This window comes from Macrobrachium nipponense, chromosome 5 (genome assembly GCF_015104395.2).
Source record: "Macrobrachium nipponense isolate FS-2020 chromosome 5, ASM1510439v2, whole genome shotgun sequence".
Taxonomy (NCBI): domain Eukaryota; kingdom Metazoa; phylum Arthropoda; class Malacostraca; order Decapoda; family Palaemonidae; genus Macrobrachium; species Macrobrachium nipponense.
Window position 1 is genome coordinate 137,163,237 of NC_061107.1, and position 7,500 is coordinate 137,170,736.

The 7,500-nt window shown below is 34.4% G+C and overlaps 1 protein-coding gene across 1 annotated transcript in view; it reads right to left on the bottom strand.

Moving 5' to 3' along the window:
- The window catches only part of LOC135215659 (uncharacterized), a 166,467-nt gene that overhangs the window by 67,494 nt on the left and 91,473 nt on the right, over positions 1-7,500 (bottom strand). The gene's annotated exons all lie outside the window — the stretch shown is intronic.

Consider the following 7,500-nt stretch of genomic DNA (forward strand, 5'->3'; position numbering starts at 1 on the left):
ATATTACATTGTCTTAGCAGAGAGGGAGACCCTGATCTAACCGGGAGGTATTTTTCTCTCGGAACACTTTCTTCTGCGAGATGGGATCTTCCCAGTACAGTAATAATTACCTTAAACCACGTGATGTGTAAACAACCTTTTTCAACAATATGGTCAAAAAGGCCTAAACACGTTTGTGGTCTCCGCTTTCCTTCCCTTTCTCATTTCCATTTATAAACGTTTTCTTTCTCCTTAATAGGTTTATATAATAACAGTGTCTCTATTTTCACTAACATGGCATTTGTTTTCAAATCTCATGGAATAATAAGACGATATTTTAACCACTTGCGTCCAGTGTAAAGTAGCCTATGCAGAGGGGCGTGTTCTAAGACACCTTTCTTCTTATGCTGCGTCATTGCTGGCGCAGTGCTGTAGTTTTCTAGAATTTGTTTCCAGGTGCTAACTATAAAGGGTCGCAAGCGAACGTTTTACACAACGAGCGAACTGAAAACCCTTAGCCACTAAAACTAACATCTGAAACTAATTTATAACAGAAATCTTTAAATAGTACCACTGCTATTACTAATACTGCAGTTGCTGTAGTTATTATTAGTTTAATGATGAGGATGGAGAAGAAGAAAAAAATGAGCAACACTGGGGCCACGCGATCCTGTTCCTTGTTGGTCGCCTGATGGCATTTCACTAAATATCAGCAATCTATGGACCGGTCCTCCTACACTGGAAATGAACCCACAGGTTCAATCAAATGGTGGTATCCAAGCTGGATTTGGACGAAGGAGTCACGTGATCATGTTTGTAAGTTTTAGAACACAGGGCAATCCCTGGTTAAAGTGCTGTCAACGTGAAATGTGAAATCTAAGAACCAGATGGCACCACCTGCATACTGAATACATCCACTGCCACAATGCAAAATGTAAGTTGTTGTAGGTCATTGTTAAACTTATTCGAGAAATAACAATAAACAATAATCTCAGTAAAAGCAACAGAGGAAGTTTGGTCCATGATAACTTTCTAAGATAGGACATGTAAGAGTTAGGGTGATTCAGGGTTATACACCATCTTCAAATATCCTGTTTTATATGTCCTTGAATTTCCTTTTGGCTTTTGATCAACAGGATTCTTATTCGCTGTTCTCTCCTCTATCTATTTGTCTCGATGTCTGTTTTTCTGCTTGTTTGCCTGCCTGCCTTTCGGGTAACTCCCTTGTCAAAATTATTCAAGACACTTACCAAAAGTTTAATTTCTTTCCAGACTGTTCATTGGCACGTGGATAGTTTATCTTAAAATATCATATTTGAAAGTAAAACTTAATTTTATAATAAGTGCAAAACGACGCCCACAAATATATCCGTAATATGCGTCAACGATTCTAGGACAAGATATTTAGATTATTTTTCTCCTGAATAGGCCACAAAAGAAACAGAAAAGTCCTTCGTTGAAGAGGCGTGTTCAATGTCCTTTCTTGCCCGTGGGTTGACCAAGGCTTCCAGATACTCTCACTTGGCATGGTGCCCAGCATGCCCACACTCCACCAATACGGGAGATATCTGCCTCTGTAAAAGTTCATAAACATTCTAGCAATCAGTTTGTTAACCAAATCTTACAGTATAATTCTGCAATCAAGATTTTGAACCAAAATTAATCACTTCGCCAAGACAACAAAATTCCTAAGCTCACTGATAAGTATTTTGCGATAGATAACAAACTTTTTTTAAGGTTCCATCATTGCGTGCATGGAATTCTTCCTTTGTTTTCTCAAAAAGGACAATTATCATAAAGATCTGTTTTGATTAAGTATACACAATCTCAGACAAGTTTTTGCCTCAATCTCATCCAATACTTCTGCTTGAGTGCAAGATCAATACTTACTTAAATAAAAACATTTAACTACCTTATTATATTACTGCTTCTATTTTAATGATATTTCTTTGCTTAATATTCATCTTACAGCCCAGCAGTCCATGACTTTCATGATGCTGCTATCTACAAGAAAGTTTACTTATATGAGAATATTATGAATAATAATAATAATAATAATGATAATATAATAATAATAATAATAATAAATAATAATAATAATAATAATAATAATAATAATAATAATAATAATAATAATGTTCCATGCAATTTTGCAAACAGCAAATGACATGGGGCTACAAATACCACGGTTCCCCACATGAGGGGACTTGACTATGTGAGAGAGCAAAAACAATTGCTCTTGCTCTCTCACATAGTCAAGTCCCCTCAGCCATTTACGGTTCATTTTGCTTGCCAAGCAGTACCTACACACTCTTTCTTCAAAGGCTCATCTGAAAATCGTGTGAAGGTACATTCATTTTCACCAATACTGGCGTTTCATCAGTCATTCCAGGAATCATCAGACTAGGCGCAAGACATAGATGGATGTGTTAACATAAGTTGTGTATATGATGGACAGACGGCCCTCGATGGCCTACTATGTGGTGGGAATTTTCTTTACACAATTAGAGTATGATTGTACTCAATGGTCTTTGTCTTGTTCTCGTAGTTACCAGATTTAATGGTAAACAGCTTGTATGTGATTTAAAAATCATGCTAATAACCCTGATAAAAAATAAAAAATTACAAATTATTGCCGTTTATTTTATTTTGGCGCCGCCATACCGCATCCATCTCGCTGCTGACAGTATTTACAATTAACAAGATTTCTCTCTGATCAGCGAGTGTAGTTAGTTAACCTGTCAAGGTAATGGTTGTTTTTGTGTCGTTTTAAAGCTGAATGGTTGTTATTTATCGCATTGTTTAGAAAAAATAGTTTATTGAAGACTTGATTTGTCCTGTACAAATATCTATACTTTGCAGTAAATGCTTGACGGAAAATATAAAGTGATACACATACATACATACATATGACACAGACACACACACACACACATATATATATATGGCTACATCACAAGAATATGATTGTCTTTACAATAATGTATATACTAGTAGTTTGATTCTATTTACACCAGCCATTGCGCACTTACACGCCAGGAATTAGATAAAATTTTTATGACTCTAGAGGACTTGCTTAGCAATGATACATGTTTGGAAAGGTCCTTGTCAAGTTACCTTTCATGCTAGGATGATCATTGCGTTGTCATCTGAAAGCTGAATAGTTTTATTGCACTGCAATATGCCATAAAAAGCAAAATATAAAACTAAAGGCTAACTTAAACAGGTTAAGTTGGTCAAAAACTAAAATTTCTAGACTTTAATATAAGAAATATCTTAGGATAATATACTGCGTCCCATTCCTTCTGCGATTAGGCTTAAATCTAAGTGAAAAAGCAAAATGAGACATTTCTTAGAATAATCAAATGTTCCTATCATAGAAAAATGACCAACGGACGCACAAATTACACGTCAGATTATGCACAGTTTGTGATTGACATAACCAAATGCTTGGGACGTATAGTTCCATTTGTGAAACTCGTATGTTTATTTTAATTAACTCCAACGTTTAGCCTGAACAAGAGAACAAGAAAGTAAAAACTGGATGAAATTTAGTTTGTCGCTTAAAAATTTCACATGATTTTATTCATTAGGCAGGGAAATCTGGCTGAGAATGTGGTTGAAGGTGGAGAGGCAGTTAGTTACCTTGGTATTTACCCGCGTGCCTCACGGCTCTTGCCCAAGGCCCCTGGGAAAAGGTTTTCTTTCCTTTTAAGGAAAACCCAAGACATTAAAAGCATTTACGCGCAGTCTGTCTATCTATATCCTCGTAAAAATGTTCATATTTTACCACAATTCTTTCCAACTTTTGCAGTTTTGTAAAGTTTGGCAACCATTAGTAAAGTCGATATTAGAAAATAAATAATTGCAGGAGATTTCCCCCATGAAGTTATCCATTACACTTAACCACTCTGGCAATCGATGCTAATAACATAATCAAAGGACTGCTCGTCCTACTTGCCTACCTTTCTTAAGCACGATAATAGGAAGGGAGTATTGGATAACTTACGTAACTATTTGCTTAATAGGCAAGGTTATCACAAAGTAGTCTAACTCTTGACCGTTTCTTGTTCTAGATTTCGAGTTGCAAGATTCCAGCGATGAATCGCGTTGGAGAATGAGAGCACTCTGAAGTGGCAAAGCTGCTTCAGCTTCGAAAAATCAAAACGCTATCGATAAGACGTAAGTCGTCTTTTCAAACCGTTAACACTGTTTTGATAATGTACGATGAGATTTACAGTCAGTTACTTTAAATTCTACCAGAAATCCAAAATACCGATTTTCCTTCGTTTCCGTCTTGTCTCGTCATAACCACTGGAATTCCACTCGAAGGAAAACGACACTCGTACAATAGAAAAAAAAAAAAGATTAAAAGTTAAATATCTTGTCAACTGAACCTTGAGAAACACTGGTTATGTGAAAAACATAACATAATGTTGATACTTTCTTGCTCTGTAACGAATGTGTTCAAGATTCAGTCATAAACATCGTGGGTTTCTAAATATAATTCATTTAAGGAAGAAACCAATGAAAATACTGTGAACAATGAAATGTCAAAATCGTATCCAATGGATGACCTTTGCAATACAAGGATGGGCGAGCTGATGAGGGCAAAAGTGAAGAGCGTGGGCGTGATGTGGGCGGCTGAGGATACTGGATGATAATAATCAGTGAAGCTGGCCATCACCTGCAAGGTTACCTGATGGTTATTGGTTTTTACTGTTTTATATATATATATATATATATATATATATATATATATATATATATATGTATACATATATATATTATAGATATATATAAATATATATTATATATAAATATATAGTATATTAGGATATAGTATATACTAGTATATATATATATATATATATATAGAAGATAGATATATATAGTATACTATATATATATATATATATAATATATATATATAATATATATATATATATATTATAATATATTCAAATCAATTCCCATTCAAAAAATAACAAAACTGAACCAGAACGCAACTGATAGCTTTGCCTTCTTTTTATGTCATACAGCAAAGAAATTCCTCCAAGAATAAATGTCTAAAAAGCAGGATCACAAGATAACGGGCGAAAGGGTGTTTCCAAATGCAAAATTCCTTTTCTTGGGTTTGATGTCTCGAGAACATATATAAAGGAATATCCCAGGATATTTATGTGATGCGAGCATGAAGCAAAGAACAAAACCATGATTCTGAGGGAAGCAGTTACCAGGGCAACACCAGTTTCTCGAGACATCAAACTCAGGAAAAAGAATTTCGCATTTGGAAACACCCTTTCGCCCGTTATCTTGTGATCCTGCTTTTTAGACATTTATTCTTGGAGGAATTTCCTTTGCTGTATGACATAAAAAGAAGGCAAAGCTATCAGTTGCGTTCGGGTTCAGATTTATTATTTTATGAAAGGAAAGTTAGATGCTTACAGCAAGGTTGAAATACATGAAAGTGGAATAATTAAACACTGCAGGAAATTCAGTGCTGAAGGCATTCAAGCCTGGTGCTTCCATTCCTACTTTATCTTTTTACTCATCATTTTCACATTCGTGGATTTGCTTACTCGAGGAGTAGGCCTACAAACTACTTTGCTGTTTGGGGGGGGGTTAGGAAAGCCATATGGAAGAGCTTAAAAAGGCCTGAAAAAGGTGTTTCACGTGAGTTAAAGATATAGGAAGTTTAGGATAGGACATTTATGATTTGTTTATTAGAGTTAAAAAGTAAAAAAAATAAATATTGTGCATGTTAAACAGTGCAGGAAATTATTTCTAATACAATAGAGTGTATCTATTTTTATTTTTGTTGGTGAAGCAAGACTCTCTTTGACCGTAGATTTTAGCATGTTTTAATTCATTTGGTGTACTGAATTTAGGTTATGTCTGTTTGATTATTTTGTGTTTCTACTTAACTGAGACTATGTGAACGTGTTTCATTTGTATCCTTTTTATTTGATCCTTATTGTTAGTATAAGTAGTTAATTATATCTTAATTTAACCTGACCACTGAGCTGATCAACAGCAGTTCTCTAGGGCTGACCTGAAGGATTAGATTTTAATTTACGTGGTTAGAAACCAGTTGATTAGTATAAGTAGTACTAAGTATAAGTATTAATTACGAAGACCACTTCATGTTAAGTTAGGAATATAATGTTTACAATTTATGCTTGAGGGGAATATCTTGCGCGTGTACCGAGTAAGCTGGAGGTCGCATCACGCCTTGTCTTTTAACTATTTGCCTTTATAATGCAATCAACACAAACTAGTCCTCAGACTAAGACAGCACTTCATAGCCATAACAAGTTCAAAACACAATATCGTTTACCCTATTAATACTAATATGCATTACTCAACATGTCAGTAATTCATTTCGAAATTCCATAAAACACGCTTTTTGGCAACGTACGTAACCAGCCTGGAACAGATTTCATAGTCTTTCCCTGATGTCGTTGTGAAGTAAAAACATAATTATAATGAGCCTTTTTGTGCATCAATCTCGTCAACCATATGTTAAGAATTTACAGGATTAAGGAGATATTAAACATTGTTATTATGAAAACATAATAGATTCTTTTCTCTTTAATGATCATAACCTTGGAACTCCGCAGGGAAAAGCCAGTGAAATACGAGAAGCAGAAATTAGAGGTGGGTTTAGAAAGTGAGAGCGTAATGATAGGTTGTGGGCGGCCATAGTCCAAGAAAATAAGGGCGTTAAATGATACACACGTATTACACAATAATACATATTCGCACACATATATGCATATACTATATATATATATATATATATATATATATATATATATATATATATATATATATATATATATATATATATATATATTATATATATACAAGGACTCTCTTAACACAGTCAAATCTACAGATGAATAAAAAAGGAAACATCCCAGAAACCTTTTATCGAGATCTGATACATGAATTAAAAACCGGTCGCTAAGTCAAGAAAAATATCGTCTCTTCTCTCCCAAGTCAGGAACACCAACACAACCAACCAAGAAGGAACCCAGAGACAACCCAAAAAAGTTACACAAACAGACGAGGGAGGATGCTGGGAAAATCAGAGTGGTGGCCCACGGTCTAGACCGTGTGCTGGCCTAACCCGCTCAAAGCAGGTGTAATTGAATGCCATTAATGTATAACAATAGGCTGAGATAGAAGTGGTCTTGAATTTCAGTTAGTCTTTTTTTTTCTTTAATGGTATAAAGCTGTGGATGATATGATATCCGCCACTGATAGAAGTTGGAAGCTTCATACATAATTGTATACAGCGAGCAAACTTTTCACGTTATTTGTATATTAACCTAAAAAACTCATGCACATTGATAAGTGTAAACATGTGTTGCAATGATTATGAGCAAGCTCAATTCTTACATATACATATACATGTATGTATGATAATATTATATTTATTATTATTATTATATATATATGGATTATTATATATATTTATATATATATTATTATGATATACATATATATGTGTAT